Below are 20,039 nucleotides of genomic sequence, written 5' to 3'. Positions count from 1 at the left end.
ACAGTTCTGCGCATTTTCTCTCTATCGTGTGCCTGTCCTTGCTACAAGGTCAAGGTTGCTGGGGTACTTACTAGGAAAGCAGAGACAAAGACTAGTCTTGGCTCAGACCTCTGCAAATTCAGTCTGACATGGGCAGGGAAGCTCTGACCTTGTTCATCATCCTGAACAAATAAAATTTCAGCTATGTACTTGAAGGATTGTTGGGCTGACTGCAAAATCCAGCATAGGCTGGACTTGATGGTGCCACATAGAAATTGTTATTTGCCCTGTTGCCATGTGAAATGGGAAAAATTCTGAATTATTCCAGCTACAGTTTGTGAGGAAAGAAAAGTATGAGGGAAAATGATAGTGTTATCACTTGGGCACATAAATCTTCATCTAAGTAATATGTTCTCAGCTTTATGATTTTTAGCTTTTTAATCCAAGATGTCTTTTTTTTTTTTTTTTTTTTTTTTTTCTTTCTAGCATTTGTTAAAGAATCACTTCCAAAATGCTAGAAAGTCAGCCTGAGCATATTGCAGATAAAATCTGTCTCCCTTCTCCATCACGTAAAATAGAGATACAACATTTGGCCTATGTTCAGTTTTTCAGGTGCTAAAAAGCTATGACAAAACTGCACAGATCGTATGATAATGGGCATATTATACAACTCTAGATCATCATCATATGCCCAACTTATTATTACTACTTTAGTTTGCTACAGAGCACTTTTACAGCACCATCAATTTACATGGTGCTTCACAAGCATAAAAGCTTATTGCATACTTTCCATGTATAGATCAAATATAAGCAAAACTAATTAATATGTAAGGTAGAAAGCAGGAAAATGTTGAGGTTTACAGCCAAGTTGTGGGGAATATAGCTGTAGAAAGAAAAGAGAAATGAATCTGAAGGCTTTTACAAATTTTCATCAGGGTAAAATGCAGACAAGCAATTCTCCAAGGACTACCTCTTAGTTTGGAGCTGTCACAGGAAAACAGACCCCAAACTCTGAACCTTCTATGCTTGAAGGATATACAGCTGAAAAGGACTGAGTAAGAAAGTAGCTAAATTTAAGGAACTTCTACACAATTATGATGGCTTAAATTTGGGCCTCAAAAGAGGGATGAGAAAGCTGAAAATACAGGAACTGCTTCCCCTGGTAAGAACAGACAGTTGCCAATAGGTAAGTCGTCAGCTACAGCAGAAATGTGATAGAATGTTAAATCCCCAGTTCAAATATGCTCACAGATAAGCGTAATTAAGCCAACACCTAAATGTTTGTAGGTGACGTTGCACGTGGCCTTCTGCATATTGTTGCACAGTGTCTGATAGCAGAAAGAAAAAATGTCAACATATATTTGGCAAGCAGGAAGGGCAGTGTTATGTAGTTTTTCCTAATATGAAGAAGGAGCTGGGATTTTGTTCATAAAGACTAAGTAGATTGAGAGGCACCTAGGCAGTATAGGTGTAGAGATGCAACTTCAGTAGCAGCATTCTGATCCAGCAGCAGCATTTTGAACAGTTTTGAGAGACAGCTGTAGGGCAGGGTTGTGGTAGATGAGGTGAGATATCTGTTCATTGAAGTGGATTTTATCAGTGGGAGGGAGCCAAGTTTCAACAAATTATAAGATTATTGGGGAAACAAGCTGCAAGTGAAAGGACATGAAGTTCAGAAATACATAGGTCCATAAGAAAGAATGGAGCAAATAACAGGAGGTGGGGAAGGAGTAGGAAGGAAGATACAGGGTTTAAAAATGTCAGAACTGTAGCCAAAGTGATATGCATGCAATATTGCAGAAGTGGTATTTGTTTTGTATGTGCTAAAATTGAAGCAACTTTTAAAATGGAAAATTAAAAAGCATTAGTGGGAAAAGGCAGACAGAAGGAAGAGAGAGAAGTATATGACCTTGCAGTGAGTTTGCAGTTATACTAAAATACTGTGCCTGGTGGAACTGTATTCATACCTGTATATCTATACAAGCACAATAAATTCTCTAATCTCTAATACTGTGTAGCCAGTGTGCTAATGTAACGCATAAAGTATAAAAACATGAAAAATGAGATGATATGGTAGGGCCTAAACTTGACATTTCATGTACAGCAGCCTCTTTTCATTCCAGTGCAATGTGTAGCACTGTCTCTTTCACATAATTTTCACATACAAGTATTAAATGACAGGCTGATTAAATAAGAAAGTCTGTTACAGAAAGTACAAATATATAACTTCACAACAATACTTCTAATAGATTTTATCTGAGTTAAACAAAGAAACTAGACAACAGAAGTTATTCTGGGATACATACGGATAGATCTGTGCCATTGCACTGTGGGAATAAAAGTAGTATGAGCAGTTGCAGCCTGTGGGAATGGAGGTATGTGTATGCCATTAATTAAGTGTGCTCCAGGATTCTTTCAACAGAGAGAAGAGAGAACTTAACTAGGAATGTCTGCTCCAAATGGTAACAGTGATTATATGTTATTTTAAAGTAATAAATTAATGGTGAACCTCTCTGCCAAAGTACAATTTATTACAAACTGATTTGCTGCTTTGTGTAACTGTTTTGCATATTAGTTGCCAGTACAGTTGCCCAAGAATTGATGTATATATATGATGGGGAATGATTCATAGTATCTAAAAGCAAAACCAAAAATTTCAAAATGTTAAAAGCTTTTAGTACTAAAACATTAGCAATATGGTGTATTGTCAAATTAATTATTTTAAAAGGAATATTTAGAATAAACATTGGAAAAGATTGATGGGATCAAGGAGTTTGCAAAACATTCCCAATGTCAGTGAGAGATGTATACCAGTCAATAAGAAAATGGGCCTTTTCCTTGTTTTAAGCCTTCCATACTATGTGATTAGCTGATTTGAAAATTATCTATTATTCTAGGTGGGTCCGGTACTAATTACATGGCTGCCAAAGATAAATTTGCCAAGAAAATACCAAGTCATGTATGCTTGTTTCAGAGTTCAGCTGGGAGCCTGGCCCAGGAGGGTGAGAGGAAGTGATTAAAAGCTGTTGGTGTGCTTGTTTGCATAGAGCCAACTTGGAACTGCATGGCAACTAATTCTGATATTTTTGGTATTTTAAGCACTGGACATTATTTTATCAGAGAATCTGAGGACTTACTAAGATGTAGAGTAAGCTCTGTATGTTCTGCTCTATGTAGAGGCAGATATGCCAGTAGATGCCCACTCATAGAATCATAGAATCACAAGATTGGAAAGGACCTAGAAGATCTTCTAGTCCAACCTCTTTGTCTTCTCAGTCTCAATTCCTGATAAAGAAGTTGTATATATAGGGGCTTCTCCTAAAGACATCCTTCCTATTTTATGATGTTGATCCACAGTGTCAGAGGCAGGTGCTGGTGATGTGGCAGTAGAGGTCGAACCTTCCCACCAAAGAAAGGTGCATGCTGAATGTTTATGGAGACCAAACAGTGAATATGATCACAGGGAGCTGTCACATCACAAAATGAAGAGCTTCTCTATCAGCTTATCCACACTGATTGGCTGATAGTGGCGATGATGTTGAAAAAGAGTTTTGTTGCAGAGAATTTGCTCTATCAAATAGTTTTATTGGGCTTTATGTGTGTGATGTAGGAGGCATTACTTCTGGGGCCACGTATGCATATAAGGTTCTTTGTCTCTTTGCACTTTTTCTAATGGTATGATGCAGGGAACTAGCCTCATGTTGAATTTCTCTGTCCCATACTCCCAGCTACTAGCACTACTGGAAGCACTGTCTGGCCTTCCAACTAGTCAACAGATAAGAATTTAAATAGAATTCCTACATTCTGAAGAACTCAGTTGTGCAGTAGCCACTTACATGCACAGAAAGTGTAATTCTGATCCTCTGTTGTTTTTTGGCATTAATATACCATATTCATTGAGACTGAGACAAATCTGCTGTCTCTAAGAGCCACTGATTTCGACAATTATCTAAAATCAGATTATAATAAATGGCAGTCTTAGGAATTTTGATTAACCTCTAAATAAATGTTACATTGGAAAAACCCTGTCAGATGCATTAATGATAAGTTGGGATGTAGTAGTAATTGCAGACATGGCATTATAGATAACAGCTAATTGATACCACCCTCTCAAATATGTATAGCACATCAGCTGCCATGAAGCTGGAATGATTATAGTAGTATTTACAACAGTTTAAAAACATTAGATAAGATGTAAAATGGAAACATAGGGTGCTGGCTACAGTCATCTCACTTGGTGATTTGATGACTTTGGACAAATACGTTTTTAGTATTGATTGGCCATTAACACTTCTATTTTTCTGAGGAGGCAAGTATATATTGGTCTGCTCTAATTAGATTCTGAGGGAATGTCATATGGATGAAGACTATAGTTAACTAAAGAGAGATAGGTTGCCCTTAGCCCTTGCAACTCAATGCTTGTTCTTTGGATGGCATTTAGATGACATTGCTGCATTTTGGGATTACTTAGTTTTGAGTGTTATTATCTGGTAATGCAGTACTAGTCAATCTTTCTTTTCTCTCTCTTTTTTTTTTTTTTCTTTCCTCCCCCCCCCTCTTTTTTTTCCCCCCTTCTATTTTGCAGTTGATAATTAGCAACAGAAACCTGGAATCTTTCATTTTTCCCTCTTATGAGAATATGGTTTTTTCCTGCATACCAAACACTTATTAATATAAGGAAGTGATCTGAAGAGTTCAGCTGAGGCTTGTGATAACTGATTACAAAAGAAGCTTTTCTCCCATGCTCATGGAAAAGACTTATTGTTTTTAGCTCATTACATTTCCAACTCTGAATAGCTTTGCTGTTTCACAGGAGCAATCTTAACAGTTAATAATGTTAGCAGAGATCTGTGTAATGCTGCTATTTACATTTTGTGAGGAGAAAATAAGTGAGGAAGAAATAAAGCAGATGTTCCAAGTAAAATGGTACATGAAAAGAGGTGAATTTAGCATGAGCTCAGCATTAAGAGTGACAGCCTCACTAGCACACATCTACAGGTTGGGCATGCCAGCTCCTATTTCCTTGGAGATTCCTTTGTTTGCCATTGAAACCTTTGTTTTCTAGCACTTGCAAGGAGACAGCGGAGAAACTCAACTAGCAATTTTTTTTGAGCAGACAAGAGCTTGCTTTTGTCAGGGAGCTGCTGTTTCACAATGAGGAGACATGCCAGGAGTGGAGGGTGACCCCAATACTGGTTCTCATCACCAAGGGCATGGTCCTGCAGTACCCAATCACAGCAGGCAGAGAAGGGGCTGTGACAGAGTCCCTGTGGAGTGATCAGTCAGGTCTGCCAAGAGGGTACAGTCAGGAGCAGTAGGATATATGACAAGAAGTAGTGCTGAGATAAGGCATGGTTCCAGCCTGGCACATAACTGCAACATGCAACAGAGGGAGGTTAGGAGGTCATCCAAGAGACACTGACCCACAGCAAAGATCTACTATCCATCTGAAAGACACTGAGACCACTACACTTAAAACATAGGTCATGGCAAAGAAGTCCATGGCTGAGCTTGAATGAATCTCCTGCATTCTTTGGCAGGGGCATGGGTTTAGGCTCCAGGTGAGTAATGCAGGGACATTAAAGTCTCAGTGCAGACAGGGCCCTGACTTTATCCTGTGTCCCTTTATCAATGCTGCAGTCACATGGGTCACAAAATGTGTTTGCCTAGGTCATTTATTCCTAGGAATCTGTGTTTGGAGGTGAGCTCAGGTTGAGATCATAAGTGTAAATGAAAGACATCCTTGTCTTTCAAGTGTTCCCATAGAAATGCAATAGAGGATGTATATAAAGACTTTAGAGAGGATACAATGGCTTTGGTGCTATATATGTGTTATTATTTTTTGGAGGGGGTGATATGGGAAAGGTATACATTTATTAAAGAGTACTAACGCACTTCATATTGTTTTATATATGTCTGTAACTCTTACCCATCGTTAAGTTGTGACAAAATTAGTTGTTTCTTGATGATATAGTTGCACAGCTCTTTGAGGCCAGAGGGAGCTTTATCAATAAGATGTAGGTATTGGCAAGATGAAAAACAGAAATGTGCAGAAGACAGACAGCACCAGCGATTCCATCATTTCCCAGCGCACGAGTTGAGGTGAAAAAAAATTTTGGAGGGAATTTTTGGCTGTAGCATCAAGATGATCAGTCATGCCTGAAGTAGACATCCTGCTTCTGTTGCCAGTTTTAGTTGTTGTTGTTTGTTTGTTTGTTTTTCCCCTCATTTGACGTAACTCCTAGTTTAGGGCAATGAGGGGCGGTAGGGTGCGAGGAAAGCCATCAAATACAAATTTGGTCTGCTCCCTTGGCTAGGATATATCTACTCCTGATCCACATGATTTAGGGTGGATAGACTGACAGATTTGACTCATGTGGTTCTGCAAATGCAAACTTGGAGCTCCCAAAGAAATATAACTGTAGCTATGGGGGCTTCAGTGCTCCATTCTCTGTCCTTCAGAGTACAGAATATAAAATATAATAGGTTATCTTCTTTGGGAAAGAAGTAACTTCAGCTTAGCTTCCTCCTATAGATGGTCTGTGCAAAGCAGAGTAAGTATAGCTGCTTGAAAAATGGAGTTGGAACACTGTTGAGAAAATAAAGCTGAGACTAAAACCTCAGGCTTCAGAATATACTTTGTAAGTGCTAACATGTCAGGAAGAGGATTTGCAGGTTGATGTGAATACATGGCTAGGTGATTCTGTCAGTGTAAGGCAGCCCAGATGATGATTAAATTCTGACTGTGTAGTTAGGCATAGCTGTTGTCCTTTTTCTAAGTGATAAGAATAGTACTGAACTTGGCATCACTATGGTAAGAGTAAAATATCACTATTTGGCCCACTAATGTAGTTAAAATTATGGAAGTAAATTCAACTCCTGTGTTTTTATTAAGCTGTCTTGAATGAATTTTTTACTAAATTGTATACAAGTTCTTAATCTTATATATATATATGTATATGTATATACTGTAATAGATTTCTTCAAATTAAATCTTGCTTCTGGAGGGGAGAATGGAAAAAGCTTTCCTTCCTTCCCTTCCCTTCCTTCCCTTTCTTTTCTTTCCCTTTTTTCCTTCCCTCCCCCTCTCTCTCCCTCCTCCTCTCCCTCCTTCCTCCTGTCCCTCCCTTCTTCCCTCCCTCCCTTCACCTGGTCAATGGAAGGAGTGCACTGTGGCAGCTCCCTCTCTCATTCCCAGATTCTTTCTTGAGGCAGAGGAGTATTAATCCGTGTCCTAATGCAGGAAACAGGACAGTGCCCCTGACTGATCTATGGTGATTTTCATAGCTGGATGAGAAGTAAACTTCAAGGAAATTTGGGGAAAGGAGACAGCCTCTCATTTCTTTGAGTATATTTGAATGTAGGATTATTAACAGGAAACATTATACACAATTCCATCTATATTTTCCAAGTCATTTTCCACGCACCAATCCTCAGCCAACACAACTGGCATCATTCCCACTAAACAGACACTAATTTACAGCAGCTGAGGTCCTGGATCTTATTTTACTTTCGTATTATACTGCAGTCTGGGAAATGTCAATAAAGCATGCAGGTTTTGAGATGCATAAGATACATGACCACAACATAACTATTTTACATATGGGCTTGAATCAGAACTGTTGCTTATTGCAGGCATACTATGATGTGCTTTATTTAAGACCCTATCTCATTCTGCTACTCTCTTGACCTACATTCTGCTACAATTTTCTCTTGGAGAAAAAAAAAAAAAAAAAAAAAGATTGAGGATTCAGACACCACTTCAAGTAAATTAGAAAAATGGGAGTCTTTACCAAAACAATGTGATGAATTCTGCCTTGTATTGTAGCACTGTATTGCACATTGCCTAATATTGATTTTATGTCAGACTTAATATTCTGGCTGGTTTTTGGTGGATGCAGCGTTGGTACCAAGGATGTAATATTGGTATCAAGAACTTGAGCAGGTTGAGGAGCAGGTATGGGGAATAAGTTGGGGAGCAAGTATGGGGAAACTGGAATTTATGGGATATAGGAAGAGTAGAAATTGGTCTGTGAAGCAGAGGTCAGGATAAGAAGCAGCTGTGTAATGCTTAGCATGACTGACCACTTAAAATAATGTCTGTGAAATTCTCTAATTACCAATCAGAATAAAGGGAATAATTTTTGTATATTAAAGCCATTGTGTTAGGCTGCCTGCACACTTGGGCATGCATCTCTGTTTGACTTTATTTTCAGTTTACATCTGGAAGATTTTCTGTGCCACTAAATGAAAAAGAAAAAAAAAAAGGAAAAAAAAAAAAGGAAAAAGCCCTCAATGCAAAAACAAAAAGCAACAAAACAAAACAAAACCAAAAAACCAACCACCATCCTATTTTAGTTTTAAAAATGACAGTCGGCATCCTGCAGTGTGTGTCTGCAGCAGTGGGTGGATCCTCTGGCAAATTTAATAGCCACAGAATCACACAGAGCCCTGACTATTACCAAATGGTGTGTGATAAACAAACACAGAAACTTATTTTACTAAAATATTCTCTTCATTTAGTACTTAAATGCACTAGAAGTGGTCTTTTGAAAAGCCTTCAGTCATGGAGCAACAATTGCTGTTAAGAGTATCTGGGCTGCTTCATTGTTTATTTAACTTGACAGCAAGCTAGCTACAGTTTCACAATTTAGATCATTTATTTTTATGGTCAAAATGTTTGTACAGTAGCAAAACAGTTTAGTGTATCTCTGCAATGGAAGAGTTCCTCATTTTGCAGCTGCTCTGCCTTTCTTTAGTTGAGGCTTCATGCAGAGTGGGTGCTTCAGAAACTTGGCAAACTGTAAGATCAGCCATGCGCTAGCCAGCAGTGCTTTCCCTGTTGTGTGAGTATGCTGTGCCCACGACAAGAAAACCTTGGGAAGCTCATTCCAGGATCACTCACTAGTGTATCAGGTACACCTGATGGGAGAAAGAAATTCTGCAGTTTCCCTTGAATGAGAGAGCACACAAAAAGAAGATAAAAATGTAGAATTCAAGTGTCTCCTCAAACAATGCTATTAGTGTGCTTGTGATGTTATTTTTTGTATTATACAGGAATGTTTCATGAACAACAGGTAATAACAACATTTTATACTGACAAAATCTTGAGGTAGTCAGTGGTGGATGTTATTAGAATCTTCAGTAGTGTTGATTATGGTGTTGCCTTTGAATATTCATTCACTGCATCTGAGTCCAGTAAACAGTAACTCCTAAGAAAAAATAAGATCTCTGTCTGCTTTCTCTAGTACACTTCGACCAAAATGCTAGGAGAGCATGAGAAAAAGTACAGCAAAAGAGGAACTTTACTTGCAGATCTCTATCCATGGCATGAAATTTTGTGACTTTAGGCATTAGCACTAAGTTGGACTCAGGAGTTTTTCATGAGGACCCAGAATCTGATCAACAGTGGACATCTAGAACAGAGGACATCTTCGTGAGTACAACTCTTTTGACGTCTCTGGGGATTTGCAGTGGCATGAGAACAAACTGGCTGGACCAGCAGGCAGTAATTGGCTCACTGTTCTTTCTGTAGACATGAGCACCACCTGTGCCAGAAGCTAAGATGGTGCCTCATGTTGTTCACAAGAAGAAAGTGAAGCTTTGGTGCCATGAATTCACCCACTGAGGTGAGTGAATTTTGGGTGTTGTCATATATTTGTGGAAATACCTTAAATCATTTGCCAAGAAGTTTTTCTCACTTTTTCTATATGCCACAGAGTCCTACTACTGCAGGAGGACTGTAGCATGAGCAGAAGTACCAGCTTGGCCACAGGTAACTTCCGCCATTGTGAATTCACTCCTTGCTTGGGCTATGCACGTGCACCAAAAGAGGTTCAGTATTCTTTTCCAGTTTCCACTGAATGTTTTTTTTTTATCCTGTGAGAGCTCTGTAAGATTGGCATTATCCTATAGCAGTGTCACAGCCTGCAGTCGTTTAATGCCTCTTCTTGTGAGGCCGGGATTCCACGCCCAAGTGCATTTAGTAGGTCAGTACAGTAATTTTAAATGTCTTTCTTTCAGTCTTTTGCCATCTTCAATTATACCTTTCCACCCTACTATTTGTGTAATTTTCTTCTGTCTGAAGTCTCTTTACTGTTGTTCTCTATTGCACAGCGTGACAAATTACCCATCAAGCCGTATCTTTTCAGCCCAGAAATGCGCAGTAACACAGAGTCATGGCATTATCACATGTTGTGCACTTTATTTCCTCACAGTTCATTCAAGTGTGTCACTTTATTTTCCTGCTTCCTTTTGTCATCATGAAGATTAACCATTTTATTCTTCCTCAACTTTAGAAAGAATTAGAAATGCATTACATTGTAAGCCCAGAGCAACACCTATACAATCCCATACAACCCATCCTTGGCAAAATTATTCTCTGCAACTCTGAGCCTTGTAGAAGCTGGGGCTTTCATCATTATTATACAGCTGAGTAACCCTGGCTGCGGGCAAGAGAATTATTTGTAGCCCCTGGCCACCAACCAAATTAATTGTGAGACACCATTCACTTTGACAGTGTGCTCCAGCTCCTTCTGGGAGCTATGAAACTCTCAGGGCCTTGTGTGCACTGTGCCCAGGGTCCTTCTCTCCCTCCCTCTCTTTAATTCAAGATAAATACCAGTAATTGTACAGCTTATGCTGAGATATCTCCCAGGTATTGCAAGGATGTGTTAGAAAAATCAATTGTAATTGCTCAGATAGTCAGCAGGACTGCAGCTAGTGTATAAAAGGCATCCTTAGAAATTGTGATTTAAGATGATCTAGAGAAAGTTTGTTATTAGAGGATTGTTTAAGGGCCCAGAAGGTCCTTCAACATTAATGTCTGAAGAGAGCCACAGAAGTAAATTTAAACCTTTTCTCAAAATGCACCTGAGATGTGAGATGGGATTTGTTCAAGCAAATGTGCCCAGTTCTCCTTTACAATCCATTTCATAATTCATCAGTATGAATGGTATGTGGGAGAAATAACACTTCTGTAAAACAGACTAGAGGGATCAGGAATTAGCTAAACCTGTGGAGTTAAATTTGGTTGGAGAAAATGTAATTGACTTTAAGATTAACCAAATGCTGACTGTTCAGAACCATTGCATTTTATAGTTTTGCAAAATGCTGATGCCTAGGAAGGAATAAGAGCAGAATATGATAAACTGAAAGTGTTGTGGCACCGAGGATGCCAAGAGTCACTTGCAGCATTAGTGGTCCCATAACTTGAAATATGTCAGGTGCTCTGAGACCGAGCTTGGATGTACTGGATGAGCTGAGCATGAGCAGTAGGAGATACACATGTAAGTTAGGCACCAGTCCCAAGTCTGGGCTCACCTAATTTCCAGCACTATTTCTGTCTCAGACTCTGAAGCATTTTACTATGTTTATTTTGCTTTTTACCTACTTCACAGCTGTACTGAGCCTTTCATGTTGGCTGATAAAAAAAATCAATCTCTTATATCACTTAACACACAGTGTAATTCTAATTCTTTTTTTCAAACATATTTACATGCACAATGGCAAGGTTATTATATGCTAGTAAGAAAAAATGCATGACATTTTCGTAAGAAGCCTGACTTCTAAATGGAAAAATAAAATTTATACATGAGTTTTTGTGACTTCATGTGAAAACTCTCAAAAGTGTTTTCCATGGACTAGAAGTTCTGACTGTTGCAGTTCATTTACTTTGTAATGTTCTCTAATTAATTTACTTTAGAGTGTCAAGCAGGAGCTGGTAATAGAAAATTCATCTCCCCCTTAGAGAAAATTGTTACTGCAGCTGATAAACAGAATTATACAAGCTTTGTCACACAAATCACATTATAAAAGGTTCCAAAAAAATTGACAATGTTGACAGTTGTTTTCAGCAAATGGCTGCTTTACTGTAGCACTGTCAATGTTGATGTCCTTGTGCACATGTAAAAGAGCAATGTGATTAAGGCAAGCTTGTCCATGCTAGATATGAGCCAAGTTTTCAATCTCCTCATGGCACTGAAAGATTGCTCAGCTGTTGCAGATAAGGCAAGAATAGCTAGCAGATTTCTGCCATTAAAAAAAATAATTAAAAAAAAAATCCTTCTCTTTGGGCATTCATCTATAGGAATTTCTAACATCTGCTACTGACCTCAAATTCTAGTTAAGAAGAGCTCATATTTGTAACTCTAATTGATATTACTCATTTCAGATGATGTACTCCCAAGGAGACTGCTGAAGTATCTTTGTAAGCACAAATTTATCTAGACAGCAATCTAAAGTATGATACACTTTTGTGAAGTGGTGAATTATCACCATTCTTCTCATGCCAATTCCTACTGCAGTTTACATCCACCTTATACTGAATATAATTTGCACAAGTAATTTTACATTGCCATTTGGTCTGAGACTGTTTCATCTTATCTATGACAGTCTATGCTTTTGCCCTACCTAAGAACATCAGTCATCTTTGCAATATTTTTCCTTTGTATCAACTAGATGAAAGGAGTGGAAAACTGAGTTTTGTAGCCAAAACTTTGTCAAGAAATGGGCTTGAGTTAACACAGCCATATCCTCCATCCTATTGACCCTGAATTCTTTATGCAAGATGTCAATGCCAAGGGACTCAGCAGATTTGTTGTCATGTCTGGGTGTGGAAATAATGGGAAGAAGCCAATTTCAACAGTATAAACTTAAAAGAAACCCATGGGGATTTTCTAATATAAATTAATGTAGACTTTGTTAGTCTAAACATACTCAGATTTCCACTTTGTATCTAATAAAAACTCTAGAAAGGTATGAGTTTCTGACAAGAGTTTAGAGGAGAGGAGGGAGTAGATGTCAGGTTGGCTCAAGGTGACCAGACGCATGTTCCTCAAACCTTCAGTGTGGTACCACATATCTTGGAATGACCGTGTCAAGTCTAAAGTTCCATGATAGGATAAGAAAAGTCATCAAGTTATCTATTAATGGCTTTTTCTAACAAGCTTGTACAGTAATGGAATGTGGTACTACATGACAGCCATTTCATAGTCTCCAGTTATGAAACCATCCTTACTCTTGTTCTCAGCTTGTTCACTCTTCTCAGCAAAATTCTTAAACAAGTATCTTGGATTAAAGTCCATGTCACCTACATACCTTAATAAAAAATAATTTTATTCTGGGAAATTGTGGATAGCCCTTCTCTATGAGCAGAACAACCTATGCCTCCTGTAATTATTAGGATTAAAATAGAATTAATGGCATATATTTAAAAAAAAAATAGTAGTATGGAATAATAAAAATAAAAGTGTAACAAACAGCTTTGCTCTTAACCAAAACCATTTTACATTTTATGTCATTAGGGTAATATGGTGCTACAATAAAAGCTACACCTCAGGAAGACATCCTCATTTTGATGTCACCAGTGAAGCTCAGTACACTTCTTCCTACTTCCTCAGATAAGGACTTATACCCTGATGTTATCTAGATCAATCTATCCCCTTGACAGAGGGCAGCAGGCCTGTAGGCCCATTGGCTCAAAAATGAGAAGGGGAACAGTAGGGAGATGGGTCCAAAAACAGAACAGTGGCAACAATCTAAGGAGGAAAACTTAATAAATATGATGTCAGAATGCAAGATACCACACACAATATAATACAATATAATTGAGACTGAGGCTAATAAATCAAATAAAATGAGAGAGAGAGAGAGTGTGCAACTGAAAGGCCTACTTTGAACTGAAGGTGCATGGCTGGGGAGCACATCCACAGACTGCCAGGCATAGAGTAAGATAAAGCTCAAGCCAGAAAGCGAGATCTTGTGACTTCCTCCTGTTACTTATCTTCCTCTCTGACTGTGAAGTCCCCTGGGATATGTAGTTCTTCTCTTCTGAGAACGAAGGCATCCAGAAAATTGTTGGTCCACCGAACTGGAATATTAACTCTTTAATTAGCCATGCTTTACAGAATGTTATCATGTGGAGTACTGATAATTACAAAACCATAATACCCTATGAGTCATGTTCTGTCATTCTCATACTCTGGCTGAAAACCTAAATCCCATAAATGCAGGCTGTAATTGTCAGCTAGTAAATCCTTGTATCTATTGGTTGTTCTTTAAGGTTCATAAGATTGAGTAACTTTTCAATCTTTCCATATTATGAAGGGAAATCTTTCACGCAGAATTGATGAAGCAGGAATGCTTGCTATAGTGGTCTTTGCTCTGCTCCAGTACAGCTGCATGGATGAGCAGCCTGACTTTGCTTTGAAAACCTGCTGCATTCTTCAGAACAGTTGCTCAGTGATGGTCAGATTTCCCTGCAGCCTGTTTTTCCATTTAGAGCCACTGAGGCTGACACATAGTTTCCAAGAACTTCAGCATGTCTTGTGTCTCCTGAATCCCAAATATTTCTCAAGTGCCTAACAGAAGAATATCCAGATAATCTTTAGGCTGGTAATACAAGCTCAGAGAAGAAAGTCAGGCAGCCCTGAAAATACAATGTAAAGTAATTATTTCATTTTATGTTAACTTGGTGTCTTTGTTAAGTGTATAATGCCATTGTTACACTTAGAGCATTCTCTAGATCTGAAGAGGCTATAAAATCCTCCTAATTCTAGCGCTAATAACAGCTTTTTCTGGTCACACTGTAAATGATATTGCACGATTCATTTGAAACTGCAATAATATAGCTTGAAAAATAAAAGATGAGCAACAAACTGAAACAAAAGAGCTTGTTGCTTTTCCCTAGACAATGCTTTTTCATTCCTGACCTAGGTTTACCTTCTTTCCCCTTCTTTAAGGATCCTTTACGTTATGTACTAAAAATAAAAGCATTCAAAGTTCAAACTTTAAGTCCCAAATTACTACCTTTCAGATTCTTTATTATCCTTTCAAGCATCTAAAAAAATAGGTCAAAGCAACACTGCATAATTTGGAAAGTTAACAAAATGTTGTTTATGGAATAGAAAAAAGTAAGTAGATATAATTACAATGACCTTTAAATGTATTGTTTCCCTTTCATTGTCAATTAAACCCTTTAAAGTACTGAAGTTCTACATGAAGGTGTTTTTTTTTGTTGTTTTTTTGTTGTTTTTTTTTTCTTTTTTTTTTTTTTTCTTTTTCCTCTCTCAGAAAGACAGAGATAAAAATAACTTCCAGTCACATGGCGTAAAGTCCACCTGGATCTCTGGCTTCTTTTCAACAGTATGAGCTCTGGCTCACAACCTAGGTTTGTTCTCTCACAAAAATCATGTCTAGATACCACAGGGAAGGTGAGCACTGAAGACTGGCACACAGCAACTGTGGATACAAATACACTTTTCAATAAATAGGGCCTTGATATTGTATAAGCTTTGTCCGGACATGGCTTTTCCCCCAGTTCTCAGCTTCACCACAGTCTTAAAGTGTTTCTTTGCTCTTCAGTTTCAGTGTTATCATGGGCTTTAGCTGTCTCTATATTCAAGGTCAAGCAGCTAGCAGACATAACACTGATAGCATTTGATAATGAAGAAACAAAGTGAAAAGAAGGAAACATTTGTTAGCTGGATATAGCTGAATACAGTGGAAAGAAAAAACATTCAAAATTTTCTTCCCATAAATGACAACTGAAAGAGTCAGATTTAACTTTTAATTTCCTACTTTCTGTGTGCTGGATAAATTGTGCTTCCTGATTTCAAACAAAAATCTCTTAATGTATTTTGGTTTGGAATCCATACCCTGAAATACAGAGAAAAGGAGAGATCTCTGGTGATGTCTGCTTAAAGTTTGCAGCTTCTCACCTGAAGAAGCTTTGAGTCTATGGTTACCATTTAAGTTTCTTTTATATTTAATGGTAGGAAATGGACATCTCATCACAATACCTATTTAAAATGAATAAGCCCTACCGTACCAGTGTCTGACCAGTCTGACCTAGAACCTCATCTTGCCATAATGGGGTCCCCAGCATTCACATGGTTGAGGCCAGATGCCTATGAACTTTTCATTAGCACTACCAGGTATCTTTACTGAAAGTCTGTGTGTGTCAAATTGAGCATGCTCACTAACACCAAATCTTTTCTGGCAGTAGGATCAGTGTGACAAAATGCTTTGTAGAAAATGTCTTAAGATCTATAACGAAGTGATATCTTAATTCTAGTCACATCAAAGTAGGTTGTAAGGGATATTCAAAACAGCTGTGATTGTATTTGGCAAGTGAAGGAGTCTTGCCTATCTTTCAAGATCTCAGATTCTGAAATTAATCCATCAGTGTTTGATTTAGTTGAGTCATGTCTTAAATTGTGCAACATACTACAAGCAGGAGCCAGACAAGAAGGATCCAAGCACTGACCAGGATGACTTCTTCTTGCTGTCAATTCACCCATTAACTGGATAGTGTTCCTGTCATGCTATGGGTTTGCTATTGATACGCTGTCTGGGCTCCCACTCTCCTATGGCTTTAGAACTTCTATAATTAGCCCTGTAATTCAGTTATCATTTCATGCTGCACTTAATTTAAGGCTTAATCATAAGTACAAATCTGTACAATGTATTTTGAACTACATTTTAATATTTTCTTCACAAAGATAGACTATGCAATGCATATTCTGTAAATGATTCAAATTAATTGACTATTCTGCCCCTTCTACCCACCATGAATGCAAATACATGCAGAGATATATCTAATGTTGAAGTAAACACAACCTGATTTTCTACAGTATGACTGCCTTTCAAACCACAAACCTCTGATTTTTCATCACGCGTGGGCTTTCAAATATTGTACCCAATTTAATCAATACAAGTTTATAAATCTTTTTCCTGTACATGTTGTTTATTCTCAGTGGTACTCATTGAAGAAAAACAAAGCCAGGGTAAGTATTTGTTATGGGCCAGTTTCACCAGTACATACGTATTTGAACAATATTATCTTAATATTGATTGCTTTTTATTTTTATTTATTTATTTACTTGCTTATTTTAGAAAAGTGGAAATTGTTAGACTTAACAGCTGCTAAATGGGTGTTCCAATGTGAAAGAAACTGCAGCAGTTTTTTAGGAAAAGTCCTGAAGTATATGTGGAGCAGCAGATCTGCTTGCCTGGTATTGTTTGTCAGGGTATGAGAAAACAGTCTTTGCAAAACAATGGGTGAGTTTTAGTTTGTGCTCATAGAGAGAGTAATGAGGTAACATTGTGTTTTAAAGGGGAAGCTGCATATGAAGCTCATTTCCCCAAATTTTTTTGAAACTTAAAAGTGTCAACTTTTAAATAAAGTTGCAAAATTTTCTTTCTCTTATTTGATTCTTTGAAACCTTGAAATAACACAGTTGTGGTCTGTACAGAAAAATTATTCACTGTGAAAAGCAGTGTTTTGGTCCTTGAACAGAATATCTGCCCTCCGTGTAATGAGCTGTGTGAGCAAGCAAAGATGTGTCTGTTAGAAACCAATTATTAAATAGTACGAATTCTCCAGAGAAAACCTAGGTTTTGTGTATGTGTTTGTGAGCCTTTGTGTACTTGTGCAATTGTTGTATCTATGTTTATTTATACAGTTGCTTAATTAATTGGCTCTGTGGCATCTCAGAAACCTCATTATACTTGAAATAGGCAGGAGATTTTCACAGGAAGAACTTTGGAATCTTTCTCCCTCAAGTATCTTCTTTTCACATGGTACTCTCTGGATTGAAAAAGAAGTTCCAGGCTGGTTCCACAAGCTAATACAATGAGTAGTCTTTGCTAGTAGCAGCTTACCCAAATATTTGAACTGTACTCAGAAGAAGATAATTTTCTCAATCAGAGAGCATGCTAGAACTTAAATTAGCTTCCTTCTTATAAATGTCTTCCAGGAGGTAGATGCTCTATATTCATGGGGTGCAGAGCACAGAGTGCTTCTCGCATCATAGGAGTGATGACAGGAGGACTAGAGGGGCAAAACAGTCAAGCATAGAACACTGTCCATTTCCTTGTGTTTATGAGGGCTGAAGTAGCTCTGTGCTTTGTACGGAGATGTTTGTGTCTGTCTGCCCAATAGCAGGACGTGTGGCACTTGGAATGTAAAGCAAAGTTCAGGTTTGTGAGTATCTGAGGAATCTGAAAATCCATAAGTCTGTGGATCCAGATGAGATGCATCCCAGAGTCCTGAAAGAATTGGCTGATGTAGTTGCCAAGCCACTCTCAATGATATTTGAAAAATCATGATAGTCAGGGCAAGTCCCTGGTAACTTTTGGGTGCATTAAAAAGAATGCGGCCAGCAGGTCAAGGGAGATGATCCTCCCCCTCTACTCTGCCCTGGTAAGACCTCATCTGGAGTACTGTGTCCAGAGAAAAGACAGGGACCTCTAGGAAAGATTCCAGTGGAGGGCCACAAAGAAGGTGAAGGACCTGGAGGATCTCCCCTGAGAAGAAAGGCTAATTTAACTGTCTGTTTAGCCTTGGGAAAAGAAGACTGAGAGGGGACCTGATCCAGGTCTATAAATATTTCACTTTTCAGCAGTGTGTGAAAACAGGACAAGGGGAAACAGCCAGAAACTGGAGGATAGGAAGTTCCTCATGAATATACGCAAGAACTTCTTTACGGTGAGGGTGACGGAGCACTGGAATAGGCTGCCAAGGGGGACTGTGGAGTCTCCTTCTCTGGAGATATTCAAGACCTGCCTGGATGCCTACGTGTGAGACCTGGTGTAGGGAATCTGTTTTGGCAGGGTGGTTGTACTCGATGATCTCTGGAGGTCCCTTCCAGCCTCTATGATTCTGTGATTCTGTGATTTTGTGACTAGAAAAAAGGCAATGTCACACCCATTTTTTAAAAGTGTAGAAAGCGTGACACAGGGAACTATCTAGTTGTCAGCCTCACCTTTTTTCTGGGGAAGATCATGGAGCAGATCCTTCTGGAAGCTATGCTAAGACACACAGAAGAGAGGGAGCTGATAACCATATTGGCTTCACCAAGAACAGATCCTTCCTGACCAACCTCGTCTTTTTTTATGATGGTGTAACTGCATGATTGAACAAGGGAAGAGACACTGATGTCATCTATCTGGATTTCAGTGAGGCTTTTGACAGGATCCCTCACATCCTTCTCTCCAATTTGGAAAGATACGGATTGAAGTGCAAACTGTTTGATGGATGAGGAACTGATGGCAGGATTGTACCCAAAGACTGATGGTCAGTGGCAAGATGGAGATCAAAGTTACGTTGTGTCCCCCAGACATCAGTACTGGGACCGATGATCTTTTGTACTTTGATCAATGACATGGACAGTGGACACACTCAGCAAGCTGGCAGATAACACTGAGCTGTGACCCGTGGAATGAGGTACAATTCAGAGAGGCCTAGACAGGTTTCAGTAGTGGGCCCCAGAGAACCTCATGAGAGCTAATAAATCCTGTCCTTGGATACATTCAAACTCTGGCTGGACATGGCTCTGAGAAACCTGATATAATCATAGGTAGACCTGTTCACTGAAGGGATGTTTGATTAGGTAACATTTAGGGGTCCCTTCCAATTCAAACAATTCTATGATTCTACATTCTTTTATAATGTTTGGGAAAAAAAAAAAAAAAAAAGTTTAATGCCCCAGATTTGATGGCTGTGGAACAGTAGGAGAGTTAGGGTTCTATTCCCAATCTTCTCTTCCACAGTCTTCCCAATGTAGGTGTGGCTGGTTCACAAACTGTGGCAGTGCAACAGGGCTACTTTTGTGCCACCACTATCCCATCATCTCAGGTTATATTTTTCAGACCATCTCATGCCTTGATCTATCAGATTTGTTAAGGAAAAAAAAAAAAACAACAACAAAAAGGCTTTAGCCCCAGAAATGGTGGCTATCATAATAGCAGTGATTTTGTGGAAATAATGATACTGTCTTGGCTCCAGTGCATAGTTTCAGGGAAATATATTCAAATCAGAATTCTGCTGATTTAGGATCAGAGAGAAGTCATTTAACTTCCAGCTGATGAAGATTAAGGAAAATGCAGAGCTGAGTGTCGACTGGTGGTGAATCTCTTGATTTGTCACCAGTCCCCTCTGGTGCAGCAGAGCTGGCTGAGCTCAGTAGTCACACAGCACATGTTTTTTCTTGCACACACAGAGATTTGATTCTTTCCCGATCTATGTAAATTTATCTCTAACAGCAAAGTGCTCTACA

General features: G+C 38.6%; 1 long non-coding RNA gene across 10 annotated transcripts in view; it reads left to right on the top strand.

Annotated features, from left to right (window-relative positions):
- The window catches only part of LOC107306495, a 53,881-nt gene that overhangs the window by 11,858 nt on the left and 21,984 nt on the right, over positions 1-20,039 (top strand). For 8 of the 10 annotated variants that reach the window (XR_004305674.1, XR_004305673.1, XR_004305677.1 and 5 more), the window contains 3 exons: positions 9,228-9,415; positions 9,515-9,608; positions 9,699-9,754. This is a non-coding gene — a long non-coding RNA (uncharacterized LOC107306495). The remainder of the gene's footprint in view (positions 1-9,227; positions 9,416-9,514; positions 9,609-9,698; positions 9,755-20,039) is intronic. The other 2 variants (XR_004305676.1, XR_001552155.2) reach the window with 1 other exon arrangement.

The sequence above is a fragment of the Coturnix japonica genome, chromosome Z, assembly GCF_001577835.2.
Source record: "Coturnix japonica isolate 7356 chromosome Z, Coturnix japonica 2.1, whole genome shotgun sequence".
NCBI classification, from domain to species: Eukaryota; Metazoa; Chordata; class Aves; order Galliformes; family Phasianidae; genus Coturnix; species Coturnix japonica.
This window is presented reverse-complemented; position numbering and strand designations above follow the sequence as displayed.